A 14,380-nucleotide genomic window follows, 5' to 3' on the forward strand; every position below is an offset into this window, starting at 1 on the left:
TTCTGGAGCCACCCAAAACCAATGAGTGATGGATAAGTATTTTCTCTATGTCAAATTGTTCAGTAGATCACTGTGAAACCATCTATACACTCCTCAGCAGGCCCTGGTGGGGTCAAGCCCCAGTTGCTCCCAGGCAAGTGGTGAATAACTTGATAAAATTATCCTCTTCTCCCTTCTTTTATGCTAGCTGATCCCTTACTTTTGCTCCTGAGAGCACGTGCTGAATGAACTACCAGCACACAAGTCTTTGTTTCAGGCTTTGCTTTGGGGAGCACCCAGGCTAAGACAGAGAAAATGCTGAAAACCTATAACAAAGTCAGCTTTGGGGATTATGTCTATGAAAGCAGTGAGCAGCATTTATGTGGGTCCTGTTCATTCTAATTTTAAATATTAGAAAAATAATAATACAGTGTAACCAAGGTGTCAGTAACTGCTGTCCCAATTCGGAAGTCTCTTGCATGGATAGACTTTACTTGCACAGTTCAGTCTCCCTAAGAATGGGCCAAGCCTTTTCACCACCCCTACTATTTTACTAGGCATCCAGGATTTGACACCCATTGGGCCCACGGGCATCTTGAGGTGTAGTGTGGTGTAACTGGGGACAATTAGAGGAACCCAAGAAAAGTCTTTTTTTTTTTTCATTATGTCCCTCCTACGATTTACTCACTGGGTCTGGAGCCTCAAAGTGACATTCTCTTAGGGATTAAAAGTAAAATTAGTTGATGTTTTGGTCATGACAGGTGAGGCTATGCTGCATTAACAAATATACCCCAGATTCTGGTGGCTTAACACAATGTAAGTTCATTTTTCACTTATGCAAAGTCCAATGCAGATGCTCCTCATCAGGCAGCTTTCCAACTCTGGCGTCCCCCAAGTTCTTCCTTCCTGTAGATTTACCATCTGTATGCTTATATTCCCTTCCCTAGGGTTCAGTGAAAGGGAAAGCAGGATCAGTATAGAAGATTTCTTATATTTCAGGTCTGGAAGTGGCACTCACTACTTCCATCCACATCACATTGGCCAGACCAGGCACATGGTCCCACTCGGATACTGGGGTTGGAGAATGCTGACTCTTTGTGTGCCCAGCATTCTCTGATGAAATGACTTGGTGAGCTAAGGAGCACAAAGTGAAAGCGGGGCTATCACAGAAGAGGACTCGCATCCCTCTTCAGGCTCACTCTCTTGGCACTGGGCTATTTCCCTTCATTCCCAGGCTTCGGGGTCCCATCAGTATTGCCTATCTCCTCTCTCAGTCTCCCTCAACCCCACAACCTCTTTATCCTTTCTGTGCCCTGTGTTCTCTCACAACAGACTTCAAGAGCTCATTAAATCTAGAGCCTTAATCAAAAGCAGCTGAAAAGAGTCAAATCCCTTTCTTCATGAGCGTGGAAAGCTCAGTCTTTGAACCCTCCTGGAGGTAAGAAATCATAACATTCCACTCTTCTAATTCAGCAAAGAAAGGGGTAAAAAAAAAAAAAAAAAAGAACAAAATAGTCAAATTTTCACATTCACAATGACTGAATATTTATATTCTGCTACGATTCTTTGATGTCCCTTTCTCCACCCACATTTTCCTCCTTCCAATTCATGTCCTCACTATCTCCCATCAGAACTCGTCCAAAGTCTTTGCCTCTACCCTACAGAAATTTTTATCTTCTAACATGGAAATCTAACCGAGTCATTAAACCATGTAGAAACCTATAATTGTTCTCAATAGTCCTATAAATATGTTTACACTCAACGTCGTGATGCCTATGGTAGGCAAAACAATGCACTCCCCTATCCCATGAAGATTTCCACACCTTAATCCCCAGAATTGTGACTATGTTATGGTAAATGGACTTTGCAGATGTGACTAAGGATCATGAAATGTGAGATTATCCTGGATTATTTTGGTAATCCAGGATTTGGGCCCAAGGTAATCACAGGAGTTTTTATAAGCGAGAGGCAAAGGCATGTCCGAAGCAGGAGACGTGATGATGGATGTAAGAGTTTGGAGTATTGTGAGAAAGGGGCAAGAGCCCAGGAATGCAGGTAGCCTCTAGAAGCTGGAAGAGGCAATGAACGGATTGTCCCTTGGAGCCTCCAAAAGGAACCAGCCTGCCTTGAGATACCTTGATTTTAGCCCCATAAGACTGTTTTGGACTTCTGGCCGACAGAACTGCAGGAGAATAAACTGGTGTTGTTTGAGCCACTAAGTTTGTGTCAATTTATCACAACAGTAAATATGGTTCCCAAGGTTCTTGTCATCCAGGTCTCAGGATACTTTTCCAACTGCAACTCCAAGGCCTCTCCCATCTATCTCCTCCAACCACAGTGGAAGAATCACTGTTTGTCAAATATTTTGAAACCTTCCTTCTGCTGTCTCTCTACTACTATTCTTATCTTCCTGATAAATTACTAAACTCCTACTCAGCCTTCAAGGTTCAGCTCAGAATAGCCCTGCCCTATTCTTCCTCCTCTCACTACATCTCCACCACTTGGAATATACCTAATCATTCATTTAGGGCTATCGCCCTTGCTGGAGCACGAACTCCTCTCCAGAAAAGATCATTTAAATATCTCTAGTTTTCAAACCAATGCCTAAACTATGATAGGTGCTAATAAATGTTTACTGAGGGAAATTTAATTTTGCACATTTGTCCATGTGAAATGTTTTACGTACGAAAAAAGCAATCCATATCAATCAGATGAGGAATTTTCCACATGATACAGACTTCAAGTTCTATGCAATGTTAGGCAATCTTCTCACCTATACCACTCCCACTCATTTTTAAATTGTAACAGGATTGGAAGTAATAATGATACATTGGATAAAATCATTTATTGGACCTGGGTTAAACTTTATAAATCCACTTTTAGGTAATAGGTGACATTTACATATTGTTTCTACTACATCTACATCGCTTATAAACTTGAAAATGTGCAAAGACTTCAAGACAATGTGATAATCATAGCAAAGTTTTATATAACGAAGTCAACAAATTCCTTTGAGTGAACATTTTAAGGAATTAAAAATCTTTTCAGATTTTAACAAGTCAAATCCAGTTGAAAGAGAAGTTTTTATATAAACATTGTGAACAGATATAAGGTCATAACATCAAACATCAAGTTATGTTATCTAGACACAGCTGTTAAGGAACTGATAATATTGAGCAAAAATTTCCAAACCTCCGTCATTTATAAAAATAGAACTTGGAAGAAAATTTGGGGCTTTCCTAATGTTATCTGTTCCCTTGATTCACAAGAGAGGCACACTTAGTGACATGCTGCTATAGAAATCGAACCCTTTTGAGATTTCCAGTAAAAGCAAGAAAGATTGCACAGTCACAAATCCATCCAGAGTCTTAACAATCCTGAGGACAGAGTTAGCAGCGTGTTTTCATGATAATTTTATCTCCATCTTACAGATGAGAAAACTGGCACCAGGAGGTTGAGGAACTTAACTGCAGGTCCCACAGCTGGTGAATGAGGGTGCTGAGATTTGAGCTCAGTCAAGTCCAGTGCCTGTGTCTCAACTCCAAGGCCATATTGCCTCTGAGTGTAGGCATTGATAGGCCTGCTGCTGCCTCCAAAAAGGGTCAGTTTCCACAGTAGGGTGACTTCTAAACAGCCCAGCAATCATGAGTAGGCAGGGGTGGAACTGGGCTAACCACAACAAAGCAGGTTTGAACACTCCTGAATCTATTGTTGGCTGAAGCCAATCCAGGCTGTGAAGTTCTGACTGACAGGTTTAGGGACTCCAGGCCCCTCAGGAATGTCTGTCTACCTCCAATGCTGATTTTACAATCAGAGGTTTCTGCCTCCAGACAAATGAGTGGTGTGTGGTAGTGCTCCTTCTGTGAGAAATAATGGACTCCAGACTTTACTCTCCATGACATTTCTGCTCCAAATACTAAACTGGTCGCATTTAATTTGTTTAAAAAATTGAAGTTTAATTTTAAACATAGTATGAATTTTAATAGTGAGGGTCCAACTTACTTGAACTCTTAAATAGTTTCCTCATAAAATAAGACAGAAAATTGTTCACTTTGAGAAATTTCTCGCCTTGACCGTGTTCTTATTTTAAACAACATTTCTGGTTCTTTCTTTACTGTTAGCCTTCACAGTGGAACAAAGGCCCTTTGGGTCCACAGCTGGGTATATACACTTGAAAGTGGAACTAAGGCCCTTTGGGTCCATAGCTGGGTGTTCTCTCCTCTCCTACCCCTGACATGGAAGGAGCTAGACATAATGCTGTCACAAAATTATATACAATAAATTTGCTTTTCATTCTGCCTTTCCTGAAGATTTAGCTTTGTCTCAGGGTCTAGTTGTGGGAAACCAAAAGAGACAAAGGACAAATGAAACTCCACTGCGGGTTCAAATCTATGTTCTCTCTGGAGGCTGGATCTTTGACCCTAAGAACATACTATGTTCCTAGGCTTGGACTCATCTGTAGTTTAAGAAGCCTTCTGCATAGTCTGTAGGCTTACCGCCCATCCTGGGAACTCAGCAGTTGGACACTAGCTGATGACTGCCAAGGCCTACATCTGAAGTCAGGGACACACAAGAAGTAAGTGTTTGGAAAGACCAATAGACTCAGCTCCAGCAGCACCTGTTCCGTGAAGCTTTTCCTCAGCTACTCATCACCCAAGCAGGAATAACTCACCTTCTTCTTTGTGCTTTCCCTGACCTGGATACACTTCTGGCTTAGCACCAATCATGAGTTATTATAATCATTTGTTCACATTCATGTAAGTCTTTATAAGAGACAGCAAGCTCCCTGAAAGAAAAGACTGTTTCCTTTATCTTTGTATCCCTGCTACCCAGCAAGATGCCAGAAACCAATACTATGCAGGCACTTAGTAAATGTATGATCGATAAATGAATGGATGAATGAGTGAATTTTATGTGCTCTCCTCCCATAATTTCCAAGAGTAACATATTGAGAATGATGGGTCTGCATAACAGCATCCATCCACCATAATCCCCTGGGACAAAGTGGGCAAGTAACTATGCCAGTTCTATTGGCAGTCTCCTCAGAACATTCAGTGGCAAGAGGTGAAAGGGGGCAGAGCCTGGCAGCTTCTCTCCACTCTGGCCTCTTGAACTATTTAGCTTCTTAAGCAATCTCCTGAAGGTAGGAACTAAGAGTCTACTAGCTTCACAGGCTCTTGGCGCTGTCCTTGGAATTTCCTACAATAGGAAAAGGACCAGCCTAGTCTGTAGGTATGGCCTGTGGCAACCTGTCCAACAGCTACAAGCATTCAGCCACCATTTCAGCAGAAGATAGACTGAAGATGGTTGACTCACCCCTCCTCTCTAGAGCCCTGAATAGCTATGCTTATGTTCTCTGATTTCAGAAGTAGGGTAAGAGAAGGCTGTCAGACTTCTTCTGAAGCTTTTCCAGGAATCCTGTACTGGCATTTCTGAACATGGAGAATGGGGCCCGTCAGAACACTTTATTTTGCCCATGGCTCTTCTAACTAGTTAGTGAGAACTCTGTTCCCAGCTGCAGAACCTGTCTCTTCTCTGAGAAAAAGACATAATGAAAAATTAAATCTATATTTTGCATTCAGTTAGAGGGAAGATACATAGAAAAGGCTAGAGCCTCTTATTTATGATGACCATAAAATATATCTACAAAGGTATACATATATAAAGCAAAATAAACTATGCAATACGACACCCAAATTTCAGAATACTATAATTTTTCAAATGAATAAGGAATATCTATAAGACTGACAATAAATCCATGATATACTTTTAAGTGAAAAAGCAAACGATCTTATTTATGTTAAAAAAAAAAAACCCTATTAGTGTATATGTATCTATGTATTTTGTAAAAGCAACTATCTATAATCTGTAAGCAAACTCTTGGAGAGAAGTGGGTTGAAAGTGAAAGGTAACTTTAATATTTTTATTGTTCATAACTTTATTTTGTTTAACTTTTTATAATGAGCATCTATTTTTTATTTAAAACAAAAAATAAAAAAGAAATTAAATTAACAGAAGAAAGAAAAATGGGCAAAGGAACAATTTTTAAAAGAAAACATACAAATTGCCACTTATCAAAAATTTTTAATGTATATTTTAACTAGTTTTAAAGAAAAGCATTAAAGCAACAATAAGGTGCTATTTTTGGCACAGCAAACTGGAAACTATTTTTTTAATGCTGAATCTATTGTTGGCTGAAGCCAATCCAGGCTGTGAAGTTCTGACTGACAGGTTTAGGGACTCCAGTCCCCTCAGGAATGTCTGTCTACCTCCAATGCTGATTTTACAATCAGAGGTTTCTGCCTCCAGACAAATGAGTGGTGTGTGGTAGTGCTCCTTCTGTGAGAAATAATGGACTCCAGACTTTACTCTCCATGACATTTCTGCTCCAAATACTAAACTGGTCGCATTTAATTTGTTTAAAAAATTGAAGTTTAATTTTAAACATAGTATGAATTTTAATAGTGAGGGTCCAACTTACTTGAACTCTTAAATAGTTTCCTCATAAAATAAGACAGAAAATTGTTCACTTTGAGAAATTTCTCGCCTTGACCGTGTTCTTATTTTAAACAACATTTCTGGTTCTTTCTTTACTGTTAGCCTTCACAGTGGAACAAAGGCCCTTTGGGTCCACAGCTGGGTATATACACTTGAAAGTGGAACTAAGGCCCTTTGGGTCCATAGCTGGGTGTTCTCTCCTCTCCTACCCCTGACATGGAAGGAGCTAGACATAATGCTGTCACAAAATTATATACAATAAATTTGCTTTTCATTCTGCCTTTCCTGAAGATTTAGCTTTGTCTCAGGGTCTAGTTGTGGGAAACCAAAAGAGACAAAGGACAAATGAAACTCCACTGCGGGTTCAAATCTATGTTCTCTCTGGAGGCTGGATCTTTGACCCTAAGAACATACTATGTTCCTAGGCTTGGACTCATCTGTAGTTTAAGAAGCCTTCTGCATAGTCTGTAGGCTTACCGCCCATCCTGGGAACTCAGCAGTTGGACACTAGCTGATGACTGCCAAGGCCTACATCTGAAGTCAGGGACACACAAGAAGTAAGTGTTTGGAAAGACCAATAGACTCAGCTCCAGCAGCACCTGTTCCGTGAAGCTTTTCCTCAGCTACTCATCACCCAAGCAGGAATAACTCACCTTCTTCTTTGTGCTTTCCCTGACCTGGATACACTTCTGGCTTAGCACCAATCATGAGTTATTATAATCATTTGTTCACATTCATGTAAGTCTTTATAAGAGACAGCAAGCTCCCTGAAAGAAAAGACTGTTTCCTTTATCTTTGTATCCCTGCTACCCAGCAAGATGCCAGAAACCAATACTATGCAGGCACTTAGTAAATGTATGATCGATAAATGAATGGATGAATGAGTGAATTTTATGTGCTCTCCTCCCATAATTTCCAAGAGTAACATATTGAGAATGATGGGTCTGCATAACAGCATCCATCCACCATAATCCCCTGGGACAAAGTGGGCAAGTAACTATGCCAGTTCTATTGGCAGTCTCCTCAGAACATTCAGTGGCAAGAGGTGAAAGGGGGCAGAGCCTGGCAGCTTCTCTCCACTCTGGCCTCTTGAACTATTTAGCTTCTTAAGCAATCTCCTGAAGGTAGGAACTAAGAGTCTACTAGCTTCACAGGCTCTTGGCGCTGTCCTTGGAATTTCCTACAATAGGAAAAGGACCAGCCTAGTCTGTAGGTATGGCCTGTGGCAACCTGTCCAACAGCTACAAGCATTCAGCCACCATTTCAGCAGAAGATAGACTGAAGATGGTTGACTCACCCCTCCTCTCTAGAGCCCTGAATAGCTATGCTTATGTTCTCTGATTTCAGAAGTAGGGTAAGAGAAGGCTGTCAGACTTCTTCTGAAGCTTTTCCAGGAATCCTGTACTGGCATTTCTGAACATGGAGAATGGGGCCCGTCAGAACACTTTATTTTGCCCATGGCTCTTCTAACTAGTTAGTGAGAACTCTGTTCCCAGCTGCAGAACCTGTCTCTTCTCTGAGAAAAAGACATAATGAAAAATTAAATCTATATTTTGCATTCAGTTAGAGGGAAGATACATAGAAAAGGCTAGAGCCTCTTATTTATGATGACCATAAAATATATCTACAAAGGTATACATATATAAAGCAAAATAAACTATGCAATACGACACCCAAATTTCAGAATACTATAATTTTTCAAATGAATAAGGAATATCTATAAGACTGAGAATAAATCCATGATATACTTTTAAGTGAAAAAGCAAACGATCTTATTTATGTTAAAAAAAAAACCCTATTAGTGTATATGTATCTATGTATTTTGTAAAAGCAACTATCTATAATATGTAAGCAAACTCTTGGAGAGAAGTGGGTTGAAAGTGAAAGGTAACTTTAATATTTTTATTGTTCATAACTTTATTTTGTTTAACTTTTTATAATGAGCATCTATTTTTTATTTAAAACAAAAAATAAAAAAGAAATTAAATTAACAGAAGAAAGAAAAATGGGCAAAGGAACAATTTTTAAAAGAAAACATACAAATTGCCACTTATCAAAAATTTTTAATGTATATTTTAACTAGTTTTAAAGAAAAGCATTAAAGCAACAATAAGGTGCTATTTTTGGCACAGCAAACTGGAAACTATTTTTTTAATGCTAATAAGTCTAGAAATGAATGTGGAGAGATAGATAGGCACTGGTGGAGTTTATACAATTTACCTTGGCATATTCATTCATAACAGTAAAGGGAAAATATATTACAAACCTTAAAAAAAAGTCCTATTTTTATATTTTACTTAACAATTCCAATTATTGAACCTATCCAAATGAAATAATCAGAGATATGATAAAAATTTATGTATGGAAATGCTTATCACACTATCATTTATAATACACGAAATAAAAACAATCAATATGCTCAATATTAAAATTGTTAAAGGATAATATGCACCCATTTAAAATTTTATGTTCAAAGAATATTTAATAACATGTTAAAATCTCATTAATGTTCAATGAAATCAGGGATAGAAAGTATTTAAAGTATGAATTTAACTTTGTAATTAAACAAATATCTAGATACACATATGCATTCATAGAAACATAAATGAGACTTGAAAAAATAGACCAAAACATTAAAATTTGTTATAGCCAGAGTTGCAATTACAGTTGATCTTTATTTCTTTATAATTTTATACTTTCCATTTTTCAACAATGTTCTTATTTTCTACTTGTCAGGAAAAAATAATAAAGTTAAGCTAAAATAATGTCAAAAGTAAAAGGGGAGAAAACTTACTATAGTTCTTTTTGAGTAGCATCAAACAGATAAACCATTGGCTATGTTTATATGGTGTATCACTGTTAATGAAATACACTTCAGAGCAGAGAAGATCAAAAGGCTAGTAATGTCTACTTGTAATGCTCCATAAACTTTTAAATGTAGAATATATTTTTTGAATTTGGAATTGCATAGTTCAAATATACATGCAACTGCTTCGAAAGGTCCATAAGTATTTTTTACAACATCCAGAGAATTCAAATAGATTCAGCTGAGTTGCATGTGCTAAATACAGCCAGTCATATATATAAAGATCTCATTATGAAGTATCTGTGATTTCACAGTTCAGCTCCATCTCTGATTAAGCTCTGCACTAAAGCGGCATTTTAAGGCATCTGTATTTTGGATTCAGAGAAAAAAAGAGCTCACTTTATCTCACCACACTCTCCAGGAAACAAATGCTCCAGATATCAGGCCTGGCACCAGCAAATGCTCTCCAGTTGTTTACACTAATGCTTAATCTTTACATAAATGTTACTTTGCTTTGTTTTGTTTTAATATGAAGAGAGAAGATTCTGGGGGGAGAGGTATATTTTTTTAAAATCACTTGTCTTAAGAAATATTTCTTAAACATCTGTTTCTAACAGATTCTCTAGTCTTTTGTATCTCCATTGTTTGGAAAAACAAACTAGATTTTCCTGGCATCAAGCCCTTTCCAGAAGAAGGAACAGTGTTTTTCTGTTCTCTAGTCTCTTTTTTTATATGCTACTTCGGTGACATTGAACTAATCTTCACGCATATTAAATGATTCACTTGAAATATAGGGATAATATTGTCATTTGCTTTTTAAATGAGCTTAATAAATTGACATTTTTCTACCTATGTAAATTATAGATTAAAAATTAATGCAGCCTATGGAAACTCAATAAAGATCAATTGAAAAAAGAGTATTTCTGAAAAACATAACTGTATATTTTATATGAGTGATGTTACACAGTCACCATCTTTGATAAAATTTTTGCCTATTTACTCATCTCTCTTTGGGAGGCCCAGAACATAGATATCGGAGTGAATCTTGCTATTTTTCTATCCAAAATAGCTCTATCCATATTGAAACACAATTAAGAAAACAATAGAAACAATATCCAACTTCATCTGGAGACTAGGCAGTCTAGTCCAGATTTGGTAAACATTTATACTTTGCACTTCCTTTAGAGTAAACAGAAAGCCTGGCGTTTGCTGGGGATCTGCCTCTGCATGGTAAATGAGAACACCCCACATGGTCCAGGGGGTACGTGATGGGCAAGTGTTACTCACGCCATACCTGGGAAAACACAGTGCTCCCTCACAGCACAGGCAACAAGCTTTGTCCCATTAACAGGATTTGTCAAGACACTTTAAAGTTATTGATATTAAACTTTTGGTTTTTCTAACTAGTCCCAGAGTATATTTGACTCTCTTTGCATCTGATTTACAATGTCATGCCATATATCACTTTAATACCAGCTCGTGGAGAGCGAAAGATTATTCAGTATCTGGGGTAAAAAGACTGGAACTTAAAAGTCCCCCTCATTTGGCTCAATCTCCATGTGACTATTTAGGGGTTTTGTTTTTTGTTTTTTGTTTTTTTTTTTACCCCGGAGGGTTCTTCATAGAAGCTGCTATATCAAAGGTACTTTGCAGGAACTCTCATTACTATTTGTGCATTATTTATTTTAATTTCCAAATTACATAATCAGTGGTAGAATCATCTAAAGAGGAGGCAGGGTAGTTAACCAAGATATGTGTAAACTCTAAACATTGTGAATGTACTAAAATCACTAATTTTAAATTTTATGTTAAACGTATTTTACCACAACAAATGTTATTACTTAGTAAGCATTCAATAAACATTTGTTATCATTACTAAATAACTTTTGGCATTTTTACGTATTCTTAATTATCTTATTATCTTATTATCTAACAATATTATGCATTGGGTTTTATTCTATTGTTATCTAATTGATATAGTTCTTGTCTCTCTAACTAAGCTGTATGCTCCATCAGATCATAACAGGACCTCACAACATCTTGCCAATTGTCTATATATAGACAGAGCTTCTTGTGTGAATTAATTTCCAAGGTACTGAACATCTTATCTGCACCATGGTGTTTACTCCATGGGCCCACTTTGAGCTCTGACATTTCACATGAGAAAGGCTCTTTCGTGTAAGGTACTGTGTCTCTACTGGACCCCTGTTGAAATGCAAGTTTATCATCTGGAAGAGTTAATATAATGTACCAACAGACCAGAAAATTTAACATCTTAGCATGAATTAAGCCAGTCACCCAAAAAGGCATCTTAGGAAATGAGAGACTTTGCATAGGAGATGTAGTGGGAGATGGCTGAGGTGACAGTTTTGTCTATGAAGGTGAACTTCAGTGAGTGGCTCTGAACCACCAAGGCAGTGAGGGCAAATAATTCTCTGGAGGGGGGCTGAAAGAAAGGTGAGGAGAATCAAGGGCAAATTTCACTTATTTAAGATTTTAGCAAGGTCTTGTGTTATGCCCAGAGCCATTATACCTACCCAGTATAGTGGGCACACTCAAAATGACAATCAATGAGCTTATTTGAATAAAGAGATGGGTAAATGCATGATGAATGGAATAAGTTTTAAAAGACCCTCTTTCTATACCCCCGTCTTTTATCACCATTATAACTAAAATAATAATAGTAGTAGTTAACATTTATAGGGCTTATTATGGGCTAAATAATTTATGTGATTGCATCACTCAATCTGCCCATAATCCTGTGAGATAGTTACTGCTATTATCCTCAATTGACAACCAAAAAAAGGAAACTGAAACTTAGAAAGGTTAAGCAACTTGCCTACCTCAAAGCACACTAACAACAACATTGACTCTTTTAGTACCCTCCGTCACTCTTGGTGGAAACATCACCATGAGCTATATGGGTCTAAGAAAAAGTCAGAGCCAACAGTAGGAAAGAACAATCATGAGCATTGTGGGGTGTAGTGCTATTTTGATTATTTCACTCTCTGTCCCAGTTATGCCACACCTTCCACCTGAGCTTGGCAGCTGTAATTGTTAATATCAAGGCAAGATCATTATAGCCCCTATAAGAAGAGTCTATCAAATGTTCATTCCAGTTTAGGTGGCATTTTTCCTTTGAAAACAAAACTAAACAAAAAGGCTTATTGAAACCATGGGTGAAAGTTACAACTCTTATTTGTTTCTTAGGTGATATTCCTTGCAATGTTTAGCTTGTGTGGATTATCTATATCGTCTTTTATTTCTTTTATTTTGTTTCAATATATCTATGGAGTAGCCATTCATGAGTTACAGTAACATATCTGCTATGTCATCTATATTTACCCAATAACATCTTAGGATAGATTATGAAATGCAACTTTGGACAACCAAAAACCCTGTGTTGAATATTTCCTAGACTGGCAATACCTATTATATAAATTGGGCCAGTTCTCCTTATACCTATGCAGAATTGTTCATTACATTCATGTGCTTTCAAAGCAGCTACAGGAAAAATAAGGCATTGGATCCAAAACATGTGGGCATAGAGTGTCACATAACCAAATCATCTGGTGATAGTTGGAATTTTTCACTATTTACTCCAATGTTTGGACAATGTGTACAAACCAAGCTGCATATGCATAATTTGAGACTATGTAAGTAGACCGAGTCTATTTAGTAATCTCTTTTTCTATATATCTTTCTCTCCAATGGCTCCAAAACTCAGTGTCTTTTATCTAGAATTGCCATTATTTCCTTGATCTGTAGAATTTCACTTTCATCGCTAAGGAATTGTGAGGCTATAGTTTTTCATCCAGCTAATTGTTAAACATTAATCTCTTCCATGCCATGATGCTCTCCAAAGTCACTGAGCAGGGAATGTATCAGAATTTAAATACAAGAGTGGTGTGACCAGGAGCATCTGTCCCTTTCTTACTTGAGCAGAGGGGTAGAGTGATTGGGTACACAGTACAAACCCGACCATGCACATGTGGTAACGTGTTACTCCAAACACCCAACAGTCCTCCACTCCCCCACACACCCCCTCACTACACACACAAACCCACATGCTGGCAAATGGCAAAATCAATGCAAGCAGATGGGTGAGTGGCCTGAGAGTAGCTGAGACCATATGATGCAATCAGAGATTTTACTTGATGGAGATGTTAATTACTTTGTGTTCAGATAAATACTATAATATGTGGGGAAGGGAACTATTATTTGGAGTTCTCTCCTGTTTTAGAGCATGAGCTGTCAGGAGGCTGCTCTGGTTGGTAGCTTTAGGATCTAAACTCTCAGCAAGGCTTCCTGAAAAGATAATTAAAGGACTCCTGGCTCAGCTAAGCACATAATGTTTACATCAGGCACATTATAACAAAAAAAACTTCTCAAAATTTGTATTTTGGCTTCTGAGCTTCTGCAGGAATCAATATAAACTGTGCTAAATTTCCATATCTGTTAGTTCACAGTGTGTGTTTGTAGGAGCTTTCTTACTTTCAAAGTAGCCAGCTGTTAGTTACTCAGAAATGGACCTGAGCTGAGGGCCTATGGAATGCCTCAAACAGCAGTTAAGAATTCAACATGCAATTACTTACTGAGTGTTTGCTATATTTTCAAGACTGTACTGTACCCTCTAGGGAATAAAAATGTTATTTCTCCCTTCAAGAACACGATAGTTGAGGGAGAAAATGCAAAAGAGGGGCAGACACTAACCAAAATGCCTACTGAAAAGTCATTTTTCTCTTTTTCCCAACAGAACTCCAATTTTGTTTAGGTAGTAATGTGCCCTGCCTCAAGTGATGAATCATCTAAGCCCATCATGGCATCCTTTTTCTCCTTTCCCAGACACTCCTTTTCCTAGCCTCTCAAGCTAGGAAAGACCAACTTGCCATTGATACTTCCTTTCACCTTGGAATATTTATAATGATGAAGATGATGATGATGCCTGGAGCTAAAGCAGCAATCTTGTGATAGTGAGGTAAATAACACATAGATGAAAATCCAACAGGCTGAGAACAGTGGAACAAAGGGTAGAAAGATTTTTGAGTTGTTTAAGAAACCTTGGAAGCACACAATAAATATCTTTGCAGTTTAACC

Source organism: Pteropus vampyrus, unplaced genomic scaffold (genome assembly GCF_000151845.1).
Source record: "Pteropus vampyrus isolate Shadow unplaced genomic scaffold, Pvam_2.0 Scaffold102, whole genome shotgun sequence".
In the NCBI taxonomy this organism is placed as follows: domain Eukaryota; kingdom Metazoa; phylum Chordata; class Mammalia; order Chiroptera; family Pteropodidae; genus Pteropus; species Pteropus vampyrus.